The 16884-nt window shown below is 46.0% G+C and overlaps 1 long non-coding RNA gene across 4 annotated transcripts in view; it reads right to left on the bottom strand.

The window, feature by feature from the left end:
• LOC138922853 (uncharacterized) overlaps positions 1-16884 on the bottom strand; it is a 50583-nt gene that overhangs the window by 16963 nt on the left and 16736 nt on the right. For all 4 annotated transcript variants that reach the window (XR_011436014.1, XR_011436015.1, XR_011436016.1 and 1 more), the window contains exons 6-11: positions 12617-12711; positions 12268-12450; positions 10164-10641; positions 9948-10067; positions 8100-8305; positions 3126-3398 (exon numbers count right to left, since the gene is read on the bottom strand). This is a non-coding gene — a long non-coding RNA (uncharacterized lncRNA). The remainder of the gene's footprint in view (positions 1-3125; positions 3399-8099; positions 8306-9947; positions 10068-10163; positions 10642-12267; positions 12451-12616; positions 12712-16884) is intronic.

Below are 16884 nucleotides of genomic sequence, written 5' to 3'. Positions count from 1 at the left end.
CACTAGACAATAACAGATGCAGCCGAGAGGTGCCCACAAGGCAAGCTGGGGCTGGACATGTGCCAAGGGATGAGAATGTGAGTTCCAGTGATAGAGAGGACATGATTCAGGGCCAAAAGATGGTGGAGAAGAATTGAAAACATTTTTCCACGTCCACCATGAACTTCAGGGAGATATTCAAGGCTGAGGAGCTGTGCGTTCTTACATCACAATCTTGTGACATCTTGACAACCAACAAGTTGGGAAGCTCCCAAATGGTAAATATCAATGTGAGCAAAGTAGAAACTACCCTGACCAGTCAATGTCCCTCACCAAAAATACCAGTTCCCCAAGATTCCAAGCCATCAGACATTAAAAAACAGCTCCTTACCGAGTTGAAGTTTCAATTGAAGAGCAGGGAACATAGCCAGCCTAAAGGCTCTCCCGCTGACATATCCCTTACTTCAGATAGCTTGCCTTCCGACTCCTCACTGACTCAGTCCCAGAGCGTCTCCAGTGGGGACATGGGAGCTTCCCAGGTGCTGCAAGTCCACTTGGAGGACAATGGGGATTGGCGGGAACCCTGGGCCTCTAAGCATGTCTCATGGAAATGCCAGGATAGGAATTTCCCACCAGCTGCAAAGACAGTGAGACCTCTGGACTCCAGAGCAGGAGAATGTGGAAGCGAGGATTCAGGAGTTGGGACGTCTAAAGCCAGAAAGAAGAGCCACTCTATTGAGGACAGAGAATTAGAGGGCACTTTCCCGTATCTGTCACAGAATGAACAGTTTCCTCCTGAAAGTTACTTCAGAAAAAAAATGAGGCAGTTTTTTCAGTGGATTAATTCCAAGAAAAAAATCACAGGGCAGGAAAGTCTCCAGCAAAAAGCCAAGTTCACGTCAACCTTTGCACCGCTCCGAGACCCAGCTCAAAGTGCAGCTCTCGTGAGCTGTGGGCCTCCTGAAGCTCATGAGCTCATGGCAGCCATCGGGAAGATCCTAGAGGAGAAACCGGCATGGAGATACGAACCTGAGGCTGCAGAGTGAAGTCAGCAGAAGGGGGAACTGCAGGCCCAGGTAGAGCCTGACGAGGGACATCCCTCCAACTACGGGGCTCTCTCTGACCCACAGCCAGGGGAATGGGCAAGGACCACATCCTGCAGCCAAGATGCTGTCCCTCCTGACAAGAGTTTTCGTACAAGGGTTAGACAGAAAAGAGACAGGATCAGACAGCCCTGGAAAGTTGTGGCCTTCAAGGACCAGCATTTATGCCAGAGTCAACCCCCTTCCCCACCCTAAAGGGAGTCTGTGCCCCATCCAAGACCCACCTGCATGCATGATGTATGCCACGTCCCTCCGGCCACCCTCACCTCTAATGAAAGCACTGTGTTCAGAGATCTGACTCTTCTATTCAAACAGGAAATGCTTCTCCAACACTTCCAGGGAGGAAAAATGTCCCCAAAGAAATCATTCAGTCCTTGTTGAGAAAGCATTGCCGTTTTCACGAGAACACATCCTCTGATGAGAACCATGGTTAGCACAACCAAGGATACTGATCGTCCTCAATAAATGTTTCTGCTAGGAGAGAGTAGTGTTCTCTGTGTGGTGCTTTGGGGGAGTGGGTTTGGGGTTCCCAGCGCTTATGCTCAGGGAAAGGAAGGAGGGAAGTCAGCTCTGACTGATTTCCTCATTTGGTTTCTGCAAGATGACCAGTCCCTTGTAGGGGGCCTGACAGTGGCTTTCTCAGTCTTATCTTGGGTCCTGTATTTGACCTTACTCACATGTCCTGTACTTAAAACACTTTACTTTTTCATAAAAAGTACAAAAAGTTTACTCTAAAAACTTCCGGGCCTTCTCAAAATGAGAAGAACCCTTCAAGTCCAGAACTTGGCTCAACTTGTCTTTCCATCTGCTCCCTCACTATCCTGAACTATACACAGCTGCAGGGTGGGATGCGTTCCTCTGGAAGGATACAGCCAGAATTTCCCCTTGTTGCCTCAGAAAGTTTTGGAATTGGAAGTGTGGGGGTGTTTAGGCCCTGAGGTGAGTGGCAGGGGGAAATGTTGCTCTTGGATCTCTTGGTGAGGAATGAATGTCACCTGCTCCTAAGAGCCTTTCTCTCCCTCAGGAGGTCTGGGTGGTGGGCCGCGTCCCCACGCCTCAGCTGACCCTAACGAAAATGGGGGGCAGTTCACCCTTCCCCTTCCTCTACCCTTCCTGGAGCAGACGGGAGGAGAGACCTTGCAGCTCTGAAAAGGACCAGAGATATGAATATTTTCCTGAAAACGGTAACTTACCTTCATTTAGAAAAAGTTGCTGATTCCTGAGTATCTCACAGGTGAGCAGTCAGTGCAGGTGTGCGTATGGGTGGGTTTTGCGATTGTGGACACTGGAGTGGCCAGGGCAGGGTCCAGGAACTGGGTGGGTCCCACCGAAGAATCTGTTATATGTGGGGTGGTAATCTGTCTGGAAGGCACATTCTGAGCTCAACAATGAGGTCTCCCTGCATGTGAGGACACCTCAAGGAAAGGGCAGAGACGCTCCCGAGGGAAACTTCCTCAGGATGCCCAGCTTGGTAGAATTATTGCAAGACCAAGAGATCACCTGGCTATCATTTGTAGGAATGGTCGTCAGGCAGCCACCCAGAATTTGGGGCAAAAGGAGACAACGAGTAGGGAAAAAGGAATGGTGGAGTGAGTGGAAAAGGAAAGAAAAAATGAGGAGGGGAAGAATGACCTTATCATCACACCTCATGATCCCTGAGGGTCACTTCGAGCTCAAAATGTCCCTTCCAGACAGATTAACACCCCACATCCTGGCCATCCACTCCACCCAGCACTACCTTACCTAGGCCTCACCTCCTGGAGACTAATCAGGGCTGGGGGGAGCACAATGATACCACTGCAGCTAAGAGAACTTGGGATAGTCTTCGAGATTGAAGACAGTGTCTCCAGGAATGTTGTCAAGGAGGTTGTCCTCTCATTTGGTGCCTGCCTTCCCAGCCATGCTACATCTTACACCAAGGTTACAGTAATTTAGGGGTGTGTTAGTTACTATATAACAAATACCCCAAAAGTTAGTGGCTTAAAAAACCAAGTATTTATTAATTCATAGTTTCTGTTGGTGAGGGATCTAGGCAAGGCCTACCTGGGTTCTCTGCTCCAAGGTCTCTCACAAGGCTGCAATTAAGGTGGCAGCTGGGGCTGGGGTCTCAGCTGAAGGCTTGACTGGGGAAATACACACTTCTTTGCTCACTTCTATAGCTGCTGGCTGGATGCAGTTCCTCAAGGCCTGTTGGACTGAGAGCCTCAATTCCTGGATGGCCGTTGGCTGGAGTTGGCCGGAGGCAACCTTCAGTTCCTTGTCATGTAGGCCTCTCCAACATGGCAGCTTGCTTCATCAAAGCCAGGAGAGAGTCTGCTAGCAAGACAGAAGTCACAATCTTGTAAACTAACGAGGGAAATGATATCCCATCACCTTTCCCTTATTCTATTAGTCAGAAGCAAATCACGAGGTCCAGCTTACACTCAAGGGGAGCAGTTTATACAAGGGTGTGACTAGCAAAAGAAGGGATCTTTGAAACCTTCTTAGAACTCTTCCTAACACAAGGGTTTCTTCTTGGACATCCCACTGAGTTCACTGAAGCAAAAGTGACCAAAGGGACCAAGTGGATCCTTGTGCTCATCCATATCCACGTCATCAAAGGTAAAGCTGTTTAATGGCTAAGCGGAGAAACGTCTGGTAAGAAAAACATCAAAGAGATTGAAGCATCCAAAGAAGCAGGGAAAGGTGGCATGGAGGTAAAGGCGGTGTGGGGTCATCATGAACGGTAAAGTGAAAGGAGCCCTTAGAACCACCTGCCTCACCACTGCCAGTATTCAGACTTAGAGGGGAGGAAAAATTAGGAGCAAGACGGCTCATCCTCGCTTCGCCACCAAATCTCCACTCTGCTCTAGCTCCCCGACTATAGGCCTAAAGAAGCAACCTTCAGTTCCCATAGAGATAGCCAGGCTTATCGAGGAAGCAAACCCTACAGCTTGCAAGGTTTAACTTCTGCTCTTATTGGTATATTTAATATAGCACATCCATCATTTCAAATTTGCTTCTCACAGCTTGAACATCAGAGAATGGATCACACAATCGATGGCAAAGCCAGTACTAGGGAATTCAGCATGTAGCTCCCATTCTGGGATGTTTTCCACGAACCCATTGCCAAAGAGCTTCTAACCAAGGGAGAGGTGGTGGCTCAAAAGGGCTGACTTACTGGCTGGGGTCACAAGACAAGTCATACCTGGTGCCCAGATATTTGCTTCTATTCAGAGAAACACTGGATGAGGCAACGAGACAGAATTTGCACACTCAGCACATCTAGGCAGTGAACTGTCCAAATGAGGTGACAGTACCACCCAGGAGTGATCCCACACTCTTGTTCTGCTTCTAGTACTGTTTTCCTTTCTCCCAGATTCCAGTTCCTATGGGAAAGCAGGACTCTTACCAAAAGAAGGAAAACGTATTAGCTGAACAGTGACTGGAGAGATGAGGAGGAATTTCTCTAGATTTCATGGGCTTGCTGCTTATACCCAGAGATCAGTGCTGTGCAGCTTGGGGGGCGTGGGGGGTGGGGGTGGGGGTCTCATTTACATGGTACTCTGTGGCACCTGAAGAATTTTCAGTGACATAGAATGTGATGGGAATGGGTTACCTGAATTTTTATACCCTCAAGCCCACACTCCAAACCTAATGTCAGGGCGAATAAAATGCATGAATTGACTGGTACCTTGATGTGGCTTGGGTATGGGAACCCCAGATCTCAGCTTCAGGCACTGTGAATTTCTCTGGTACCAGGTGCTGCCTAAGGGAATCAGCTTTCTTGAGGCAGCCTTCACATGGATTAACACTCAGAACTGTGCCGTAATCTGCAGCCACAATGAAGGGGCCCAGGCTATGAGAAGGGGCTCTTCTCTCTCTCTTTTTTTTTTTAAAAGATTGGCACCTGAGCTAACAACTGTTGCCAATCTTCTCCTTCTTTGTTTCTCCACAAATCCCCTCAGTACATAGTTGTATATTTCAGTTGTGGGTCCCTCTAGTTGTGGCATGTGGGACGCCGCCTCAATGTGGCCTGAGGAGCAGTGCCACGTCCACACCCAGGATCCGAACCAGTGAAACCCTGGGCCGCCAATGCGGAGCGTGCGAACTTAACCACTTGGCCACGGGGCTGGCCCCGGGGCTCCTCTTGAGGCCTTTCCTCTGGAACTTCCATTGGCCCTGGATCAGAGCCTAATTTAGGCTATTTTCCTGGGGTCACAAGGACACGTTTGGTCTTCCTTAGGGAGGCCAAGTGGAAGCTCAGAGATTTGTGGAGGCTGCCTCCCTATCTCTCCCAGGAGACTCGGGGTCTGTTCCTTCCTTCTATGGGGGCCAGGAGGTAGAGAAGGAACTGAGTATTATGCAAGTTTAGCAATGCTTCACTGTGGGAGGGGGTTGGGCTGACAAGAGTAGGTAATTTTCCTTTGCAGGGATTCTTGCCCAGCTTGAGGCAACCTTCATTTGAAGCAGGATAATGCTGTTTCTACCCTCCACCTGAGGGGATTCCAGAAGGAATAAAAGTTACCTTTCCTCATTTGTCTTACAGGAAGTTCTGGGCTTCTGGGTTCAGGAGTTATTAATGGCTTTCATGTTTCCTGAACCCAAGCAGAAGTTGTGAGATACCTGTTGTACAGTCCTGTCCAGACCCTCATGTGGGAGGAGACTTTAGCTGGCTGCTCCAAGGAGAGAGGAGATAGGGGTTGACACAAGTGCTGGGGTGAGAGAAGGAGAGTTGCCTAAAGGTAGCAGTGGCTCCAAGACCCTGAGAATCAGGATGTAGAGATGAGTCCCTTAGGTGGACGGGTTCTGTGTGGAAGTCCTCTAGGAGACAGCACAATGTTTTAAGGGATGAAGTGATGATGCTGAGATGACTAATCATCAAGCCCCATCATCTTGAGAGCTGTCGCAAGACACGGCATTGCTCACACTTAGCACAGAGGCTGTGCAGCCACTGGCCTTTCAATGGGCCTGAAGGGCTTGGGCAATGAAAGTCCCAGGGGCAACCAAGATGGACTCAAGATCACAGGCTCTTACCTACATATTTGATGGTGAATACTTAACTAAATAGGCAAAAAGCTCCCATTAATGACTAATATTGCATATCTTCCTACCCTTTAAAATGGGGTCTTTGAGCCAGATTTAATTTAGAAAAATTAAGTACTGCTTATTGTACTTCAATGTTGTGAAACAAATTTATGCTTTTTATGTATATTATCCCATTTAAACTTTACAATGCTTTGAAGTAGGTTTCTTTACCCTCTTTTATAGAACGGCACGACCTGAAGGACAGAGAAGGTAATATATATTCAGAGTGCTAGCACAGAAGAGGGAGCCAGGGATGGAGAGCCCCCTTACGCTGTGAGGGATTCTTTGGATGTAAATGATAGCAAGCGCAATTCAACTGACTTTAAAAACAGGATCTGTTGACTCAGGCACCTGAAAAAGGTCTGGGAGTAAGGCTGCCCTCACGCAGGAGGATTCATATTGGGGCTCAGCTGATGTCATCAAGTTTCAGTTTCTATCCATTTCTCTGCTCTAGATTCTGGACTGGCTACCTTGTAAGTCTGTCTGGCAAGTTCGTAGCTACATCTTCCAAACTAAAAGCGCAGCTAAAAATGGGTTGTTTCTCCCACTAGTCCCTTCAAAAGTCCCACTGTGCCTTATTGTTTCCTGTTGGGTCACATGCCCATCCCTGACCAATCACTGTTGCCAAAAGCATGGACCAATCTTTTTGGCCAAGCCTGACTTCAATGCCCTCCTTTAAAGTAAGAGCGTTAGTGATAAACAGCTCCACTTCACATGGACTGAAACTGACAACGGGGTTAGATCCCCAGAGGGCAAAAGAAGGACTATTTTTAGAAGGTGAGTGAATGCTGAGTGTCAAAATAAAAACAAAAACAAAACGGATGTCTACTTCAACCCTCTCTCTCACCACCCCATTTCTGCCTTCTTGTCCAGAGTCATGCCATGGACTGAAGGTTAGAGTTAGAGGAAATGCCAATTCTGTGGAGGACAGGAAAGGAACTCAAAGGGGAAGGAATCAATCAGAGGCCCCAACATCCATGCAGATAGACCATCCAATGATCTGATCTCTCACTGTCTGCTCCTTCTCATCTTAGAGTCCTTTACCTTCATTCCAGTTCAGTTATGGCCATATCCTAGAACTTATCACCAGCAACACTTGTGTGTTCTGAAAAAATACAGTCTGACATTCCTCCCTTTATCCTCTCAGCTTCTGCCCTCAGCATGCTAATGCCTCAACCTATTCAGGAACTACAAGCCCCTCCGTACTTTCCCCTGCTTACCTGACAACCTTTGTCTTCATTTCCTCCCTCTCCAAGGAAAACTTCATGGGGCATCATTTAATCCTAAACCTAAATATACTGCTCTGCTCTAAACAGCCTACCCCCTTCTTTCATTCGTCCTGTCTAGCAAAATCCAACTCTGCCTGTTTTAGAACTGCCTTCAAATAAGGGCCTGCTTCCTCTTGGATAAAATCACACAAGTGTGTTTGTGCCCCATAAACTTCTGTTCTACATCTGTTGCTCAGCTCCACCACTGCCTCAGAATCCAGTCATTCCTCCTGTGTTACCATGTGCCAGACGCTCTTCCAAGCACTTGGGACACCCAGTGGAGGCAACAAACAGAGGCCCTGTCTCGGGGGAGCTTCTGTGATTGTTTTCTCAGTCAACTCGCTTGCCTAAGTTCTCAAAACAATTCCACTTTCCTACACCTTGTCCACACTCCTCGCTCATTGATCATATGTGCTGGACCACCAGAGGGAAACAGAGAAGTCATCAGATGGGAACTTTTCTTCATAAAAACTTCAAAAACAAAACAAAACCAAAACCAAAATGAGATCCTCCATCTCTTCTTTCCTCCTTCCTTCCCACCATACTGAAAGGTTTCCCTCAATGCTTTCCTTAATCCTCCCAACCTGGGATCTGCCCACCCTTTCCAAGTCACAACACTTTCACATGTGTGGACTATCTGCCTTAATTATCTACTTTTCCAGAGGACCAAGACTACATTTACCTCATCACAGCTGGAAACACCAAGCAGAGCTCAGAATCCTCTGGAGGAATACATTGGCAATGGGAGGGATCTATGGGGAGGTCCTGCCCAGCATGCTCTGGGGCGGGGCCACGTCCGGGGGCAGGGCCTGAGAGACTCTGAGAGCCTGTTTGGCTTCTTGAGGGCGACGGCACTAGCAACACGGCCAGACATCTCACCTCAGGCTTCTGGAAGATATGAGTTGAGATTTAATTCAAAGACAGGTTCTGAGGAAGGTTTCTGGATGCCTGAGTGACCTTCCCCACTGCCCAGCCTGAAGGATCCTTTCCTCCATCTGCCATTTCCAATACGGTGGGCAGGCCCTCACAGCCCCTGGGCCCCCAAACTCTCACTCCAGGCCCAGCCTGAGAAGGCGCTCAGAGGCCTGGGGGCGGGCTGTGCCTGCCCAACACCACCCCCTTTGACGATGGCACTCTTAGGAACTCCACCAAGGTGAGAATAGTAATAAATAGAGTAACAATATTGACAACTGTTAAGGCTTCACCTTACACTGGCTGCCTGGCCTTGCACAAGTAGCCTGAGTCTCAGATCTCATCTATTATGTGCAGATACTGATGTGTACTCATAGGGTTGGTCCTCGGAACTGGAATGAATGAGTAAAGAGTTTTGAACAGTGTTTACCTAACACTAGAAGTTTAATATGTGCTACCCCATTATTATCACTCATTTAAAATGCTAGGCCTCCTCTTTATTATTTTAGAAGTATCAATTTACCACTCATTCATTCTTCCTTCCTTCAGAATGAATTTATTTAGTACCTAACATGTGCCAGACACTATGCCAGGGTCTAGAATACAATGGCAAGCAAAAAGGTAGAGTCTCTGCCTTCATGGATCTTACAGTCTAGAGGGGAGATCAGGCAGAAATTAATCATACGAGATTGTGTAAATGTCCCATGTTACATTCTATGAAGGGTTCATGAGCTGGTTGTCGGTGCCAAGGGAGTTTAAAACATGGGGATTTGGCCTAACCAAGGAGAAGAGGGTCTTCCTCACCCACCCCTCAGGAGCTGATAAGGCTTAAGAGGTAAAAGGTGAGTAGGAGACAACTTGGCAAAGCAGGGAGGGAGAAGTGTTCCAGGCAGAGGAATCTGGGTGATGAGAGCAGGGAGAGTGAGGAGGGAGGAACGTGATGCAGCAAGAAGAGGGAAAAGCGTGGGAGGCACCGATTAAGCAGAGTTCTCTGGGCCAAATGAACTAGTTAAGTCTTTGGAGCAATGGGGAGCCAGGGGAAATTTTTAAGTTAGGATTTCTTTATATGTGTAGGGTATTCAGATTTTAGTTGTATTATTTGAGTTTCCAAAAGATTACTGTGAATTAATACTGTGAATTAATGAATTACAGTGATTTAATGTGAAGAATGCTTTGGATGGGGTAAACAGGATGTGAGAGACCAGTGAGAAGGCCACTGCAGTAATCTACGAGAGAAATGATGTCAGCATGGACCACAATGGTGGTGACCAAAGTGGAGTAACGTGGACGGATGTGAGTGGCATGACTTCATTAATTCTAATAAGACGGAACATTTTTCCTTTTGTTTCGCTCCAGTGCCCAAGAGGTACAGGTTGGTGCAAGATGTGGGGTCTTTTATAGAGTTGGACAAGTCAGCAGACACGAAACATTTGAAAAGGCTGCTTGAACTGCTGACTAGCCAAAATCAAAGAGGAAGTTGACCTTCAACCCTTTGTTTTATTCCAGCTGCAGAAGTCATTTTCAGTTACTCTCTGACTCAAGTAAACACCACTCCCTGTCACCTTATCCCTTTGAGGGTTGGTTCACTTCTACATTTTCACTGGGACATGATTCTCACCGACAGTAGAAAGTTCGGCACCCAGACCTGCAGATGTGAAGACACTTGCTCCTCTCTCGAACTATTAGTACTTCTGGGAAACACGTCCCAGTGCCAAACTGTCCTGGTCCTGAAATGACCCTGTTATTTGGGGAGGTAGTAAAGGAAATTACATGTGTTAAACCCCGAGCGGCACTCTCTTTGGACATCGAAAGGTGTAAATGATAAAATACTTACTAGACTTAAAGACCAGGGAGTAAACGGGGGGCTGGATGCTGCCCAGACTCTGTGTGTCAGCAAAACATATCTGAGCTCAGCGAAGTAATCCAGGACCAAGTGTTTTCCTCAGTGGAATAATTAGACAACAGAGGTGGGCAATTTAGAAAAGATAACTTCTTCTGTCCCTGCTTTAGAATTTCTATTACAAACAAAACCCAAGCCTTAGCAAGATTTAAGAGCATGGGACAAAGACGGCTAGATGTTGAACTGCTGGGAGTGGAGCCCACGTTTTATTTATCTTTGTATCCAAGCACATCCGCAGTGCTTGCCACAAGGCAGATACTCAGTGAATGTTGGGTGGATCAAGGATTCCTCTGTGTTTTCATGGGGTATTTATATGGTATGGGAATTCAGTCATTTTTTGCCCCACTAGGTAGAGATGGATGCTTTCTGTTCTCCATGTTTACTTTGAACACCATTTAGCTACAGGGATGTTCTAAAATGAAATAATAAGGAAACCAGCTTTAATACGATTTTATATATACAGACAGATACACTTTCTGACCACGTGCAGATATGAATGCTCTCCCTGGAAGATGCTTTTGTAACCTAAATTGCACTAGAATGAGGTTAGAGATGGGGAAGAAAGGGAAAGTAAGGCAAAACTCACAGCTTAATTTCTAGACAGGATTGCTGCTTTAAAAATGAATTTCAGGTGCTTCTTGGCATACTTGGCCCAAGCACTGGAGATTTAACAGTGATTTGTGATTTGGTGTGACCCAGAACATGGCCCAATGGTCCTCTATCCTTTGAAGCCGTCAGTCTGTTTTCTTGATTGCTGTTCTGGACTTTCTCACCGTCACTAACCATCAGGGCCCCCTTCCTTCTGCTCTGTCCTAGTGGAACAGTCCCTTGACCTTCATTCTCCCACTACTCTAGTCTCGACTTCTCCTTGTTGCCAGATTACTCTATTATTGCTTCTCAAATTGTGGTTCCCAGACCAGCAGCATTAGCATTGCCTGGGAACTTATTAGAAATGCAGATTCTCGGGCCTCACTCTGGACCTACTCAAGAAGAAACTTTGATGTGGGGCCCAGCAATTTTAACAAGCAAGGTAATCTCCAAGGTGAGAACCACTGCTGTACGTAAAGCTCAGTTCTGAGCATATCACCCCTTTGCCCAATACCCTTTATTGCTTTCCTGCCGACAACCACATGAGAGTGTGTGTGTGTGTGTGTGTGTGTGTGTGTCTCTGTGCGCGCCCTTCTATCCAAGGCCTTCTGCAATCAAGCACCAGCTCAGGTGTCCCCACGCAGGGAGGTGTGTTCCACAGTCATCCTAATGGGTCACCTGCTCTTCCCTCTGCTCTCCTGCCGCCTCTCTCTGTTAATGTTGGGTCCTCTGCTATAAATACCCACCTCCTCCCTCTCCTTGGAGAAACCTTACTCATTCTTTAAGGCTCACTTAAAAATTAATATTTATCTAAGGAATCCATACCTGTGCCTTTAAAACCAAATAGTACTGAAGGCTTTATAAAGAACCACGGCAGGCCCTCCCCCACCTCACAACCCCAATCCTTCCTATCCCCCCAGTTCCATTCCCCATGGAAACCACTTGAGCCGTTTCTATCATAGTTGTTCTGGTGTTTACCTCTATTTATATAACTAATACGCAAATACTTGTATTTAAAAGTAATTTTAAAATATTAGACACTAACTTCTTGCCGTGGTAGATAAAATTTGAGTAAGTAAAATTGCAGGTGGATGAAATTTGGTCGACACCCCATTCCCCTCTTCACTCTTCTCAATCTTTCCTCACTTAAATCTTTATTCATGCAAAGTTCATCTTGGCATGGAAGGTGACTCCTTTCCTGGAACGTGTTCAGAGACTGCTCCTCCCCTGCTCCCACAGAGCTGTGTATCTCTCTTAGTGCACTGTCCCCCTTGCCCTTCCACGTTTGTATGTATGTGTCTCCCATTCCCACCAGCTTGTAAGAGCCAGAAAAGTCTAATCCGTCTTTTACTTTCCCAGAATCCTCCCAGGGCAAAGCACAGGGCCTGGGATATAGCACACACTGAGCAAACGTGGCCAATTTAACCGTAAAGTAAAATATCTGCCTGACCTTTGAAGCTTGCTGGTGTGACAGCAGTACTTGGAATGAGTCTTCCCGTTCCAATGTGGTTTTCCAACATTATTGTGGGAAATAGTAAACTGGAGTCAGGAGACTTGAGCCACACCACCTTCTTGGTGACTTCTTTTAAGACCTTGGGGAAGGCACTTAATGGTTTTGCTTCCGTTTTTTCATCTATAAAGTGGCAACAATAATATCTATGGACAGAGTTGTAGGGAGGACCAAATACAACAGCACAGGTTATCAGGTATAAGGCATTACATCGATTCCTTATGTTTAAAACAAAAAGGCAAACCATTTTCTGGTAGCACATAGGGCTATAATGAACATTAAAACCAACCTTTAAATAGAAAACTTTATTTTTAGATGATCCAGGGGGTCTTTCTTCCAAGATCAGCCTAAGATTTTTTCGGAGGAAACTGTATTCTCATTGTCCTGAAATTTGAAGCAAGAAAACTCAATCGTTTAAGACCATTTGCCTATTCTTACTTGTTGATGAGAAATCACGACTACTGCCACCCTTTTAGCCTCTGAAGGAATTGTAAGCTTTGTCTTGATTTGATGGCTCAAAAATAAAATCTACCAAAGGTACGTTTTCTAAGCCTCGTCTGGCTCTACCCATTAGAAAAGTGTGAGCTACTGTTCTATCAAAACTAATTATATTTTAAATCTACAACCAAGTCTCAATTACCAAGGTTAATGGGACTACATACATACATAATTCTCTCTTACATTTATCCAGTGTTTTTAACTTCTTCAAAGCACTTTTCACTGTACTGCATATATAAAACAGATGCATTTTTTTAAATCCACAAATAAGGTAAAAAATAAATCTTCAGATCAATAATTTCAACTTTGTACCTGTCAAAAGCTATTAGAACTTGCAAAATTGTCTAATAGGACTTTCATTGCCCTACTCTCCTCTCGACCCCTCTCAACTAAGGCCAGAAAAGACCGAAAGATCTGGAGGAATCTCCAGAGGAGAGGAAGCCAGAGAGGGAAGGAAGCCAAGGACCTGGGCCATCCACAGCCTGGATCATTAGCTCCAGCGTAATTGAGAATAACTGACTGTATGTGTGACTATGGCCAGAAAATCCAGAAAGAGATAAAAAGGCAAAGAAAATGACGTGTGAGTAACAGTATTTACAGGGTCTGCCTTTGTCATTCTCTCAACAAGCATTACTGAGTGCCTACTGTAATGACAGGTGCTTTCAACAAAGAGGATGGACACAGCATGAACAACCCAGGCAAGACTGCTATTTTCATAGTGATGACCTTCCTGAATGGTGCAGACAGACAACAAACACAAAGACACACAACTTCACATAAACGAGATAACTTCAGGTGGCACTAAGCTCTGTGGAGTCCATAAACACAGGAATGTGATAGAGCCTTGGGGAAGGGATGCTGTTGTAGATAAGGTTGCCAGGGAAGGCCTCAGGGTATCGGAGCTGCAATCTGTGAGAAGAGCCCACCCTGTGCAGGTCTGCAAACCAGATGATGGAATGAGTGAACTCGCCAAGTATGCTAGAGGGAGAGGGGTCCAGGCCAGTTTCAAGGGGTTCCAGGAAAGTCACTGTTCTGTGGTTATTCACTTTGTGTCCTTTTAGGGATATTACTAAAACCTCTCCAGGACCCCGGATTTATTGCCTCTACAATGCGGGTTGCTAACACTGATCACCTGGACAGGGGAGCGCTGAGAAATAATGGGTAAACAATTGTGAGGAGCCACATAAATGCTAAATAATGCTCATGGTAATAAGCTTTTATTAAAGTCAGCACCTTGATAGGCAGCTCACAATCGGATACCTTGGCAAATGTGTAAATTGACGTGGCTGCTCCCTGTGCACACCAGCACCATCCTTTAAAACAGAAAAAAATAAATGAGCCTATGGTCATGATATTCGAAGTAGTTAGTGATCAAACAACTGTCTGGAGAGAAAGCTGGTGTGTGAAGTGTACAATGGGAGCAGGAAGATAACGGCACATCACAGCCCAGCTCACGCAGAGGATAACTCATGAATTGACTGGATGCTTGCTGGTGCACACACCATCCGCTCCAGGGTGGTACTCTAACCCCGTCAGGACTAGGTGCTGCCACCAAAAGGCCCAGCAGACAGGAAGGGGAGTGAGAAGGAGCCAGAACAGAAGCATCTCTGGCAGCAGCCCTCTCTGGCCCTCTTGGCCTTGGAAAGCCACCCCTGGGGGAGGAATGAGCAGCCAGCACCAAGGGCCCTACCTTGGAAGGGCACCAAGGAAGTGGTGGGGGGTGTGAGGGAGGAGGGATGAGCATTGCATTTCTCCCTACGAGAATGAAATATGCCAACGCCAGGAGAGACTTCAGTTGTCGTTATAACTGAGCCTCCCCACACAGAGATATGAGTCCACCCCTTAGAAGCAAATCTTCCTCCCCCAAAACCTCCCCCCAAAATATAACATTAACATCACAAAAAATGAATTCTTTTTTGTGGGTCCTACCATCTCTTTGATATAAATACACAAGTGCCTAAACATTCTTTCCCATCTCCCATCCCACATCGGCAATCAGATTGTGACACACACACACACACACACACACACAAGCACATGCTCACACAAATACCACACACACCCAATTCCTTTGTTAAGCCCTGGCTCAGCTATTATAAGGTACCTGTGGAGTGTAGGTCACATAGTAGAAAAGTTTAAATTACTGTTGCTTCTACTCTGAAAAGCAGACAGGAAGAAAAGACAATAAAAAAGAAAACACTTATTTTAAGGCTGATACTAAACACTCTACTCCACGTTCACTGAGGTCAATTTCCCACCGTGGGATGGGGAGAATCGAGATGATCTCTGAGGTGCTATGAACCCACAGTGCAGACTTCACGTTTTGAGGCTTGACTAGAAACGACGGGGACGTGAAAAAGAACATGGCGAGATAATCCTAGTCTTCAGGAAATTATGGTTTAAACTGGGCTGGAGAAAGACCAAGATCCTCAAAAAAATCTAATTGATTTTAACCAAATGGAGTAATTTTAAAATGTTAAATACACTGGGATATCATATTAAAAGTATTCTGGGAGAGCATGCCGCATGGGACATGGTAAGTGCTGAATTTCCTGCTGCTAAGGGAGGCATTCCTATCTGCCAGTGTCTCATGCTGCTCAGACCTGAACCATTCATTTAGGTAGACCATTTGTCCAAGTGCGTCATTTCCCAAAATAGCCAATGGAGGACTCCAGGGAGAACTGTCCTGAGGAGATGTGGTCATCCTCAAGGCCAAATCAGTCTAGACTAAGATGGTTCTTAGCAAGACTGCCCAAAGGGCTTCTAGACTTTGTTTGGTAAGTGTTGTTAATGCCTTGGTAACAATGGACTGTTGATAAGGTGGGAGATAATGTCAGAAGGAAGGAAGGTATCCGCTCACATCTTTTGCTTTTAACTTAAGCTAACCCATAAAATCCATTATCAAACCCCAAGGAATGCTCCCAATTATTGTCTTGGACCCTTCATTTCGCTTTGCTTTGTCTTTTTTTTTTTTTTTTCAACTCTCTATTTCTGTTTTTACCTGGCACTGACTCGCTTGACTCCTCTTCTCCTCTCAGCTTCTGGCTCTGTGCTCCCCCTTTAGACTTGATGAGTAATTTTGGTTTTCCTGCTTTTCACCTTTGGCACCCCTTCAAAAATGGGTTAGGTTTATCTTCTGGCTCTTTCTACTTCTGACTGCTTGGAAGTTTGGATCATACTTAGCCAAGTTTTGATCCCAGGACCTTTCCCTGGCTTTGACCTGTCTCAGTGGCATCTGTGCTGGGCTTGACTCCTCCAGGTGAGGGCGTCGGCAAGAGGGAGGATCAAGCAAAGATCAAGCAAGGAAACAGGAAGAATACCTGGCTCAGCTTAAACTGTGCAGGGCACTGAGGCCTTGCTGGCCGTCCAGTCTCTGCCTCCTTCTTCCTCTGCTGCTTTCATTCCCTCCCGTCTCTGACTTTCAATTTTTATTAAGTTTCCACCTTCTGACTGCTCAATCCTCTTCTAGCATCCCTTTGTAAGATTGAAATGGGAGTGGGAGTGATATCCATTAGCCAAAATAAGTTCCATAGCTGGGAGAAACTGCTGAATCTCTGGTGTCTTTATAGCACTTATCAAATCCCAATTAACCATATTAGTTGGCAAACTGCTCTGGCTTCCCAGGCAGTCAGCTGGTAGGTGAGTCAATAAATATCTGTCAGATGGATGGATGCACACTCACTAGTTGTGTAGCATGGCATCAGGTACTTTAAATAATACAAAGTATAAGACTTCATCCTTGGCTGAAGAAGGACATCTTCTCACGGCCATTCACAAAAGGACTGTTTGGAAACATCACCAAGCGCTAGACCAGCTTTGCTACTTCTTCTAGAAAACAAGAAGAAATCTCTTGTTTCAAGAGATGTTTGTGTCATCTCTTAATGCACAACTGGCTTCATGTGGGCAAAAGGGAACATGAGCAAAGCCCTGGTTAAAGCATAACAGACACCCTTGGGCTAATGAACTGTCGAAGGTAGTAGTGTCAGCGGATTTTCTACATAACTGCTTTGTAAACAGCAACACGCATAAACCATAAACAAGGAGAATGAAGTGAGCACC

This window comes from Equus caballus, unplaced genomic scaffold, assembly GCF_041296265.1.
Source record: "Equus caballus isolate H_3958 breed thoroughbred unplaced genomic scaffold, TB-T2T haplotype1-0000016, whole genome shotgun sequence".
Lineage (NCBI taxonomy): Eukaryota > Metazoa > Chordata > Mammalia > Perissodactyla > Equidae > Equus > Equus caballus.
This window is presented reverse-complemented; position numbering and strand designations above follow the sequence as displayed.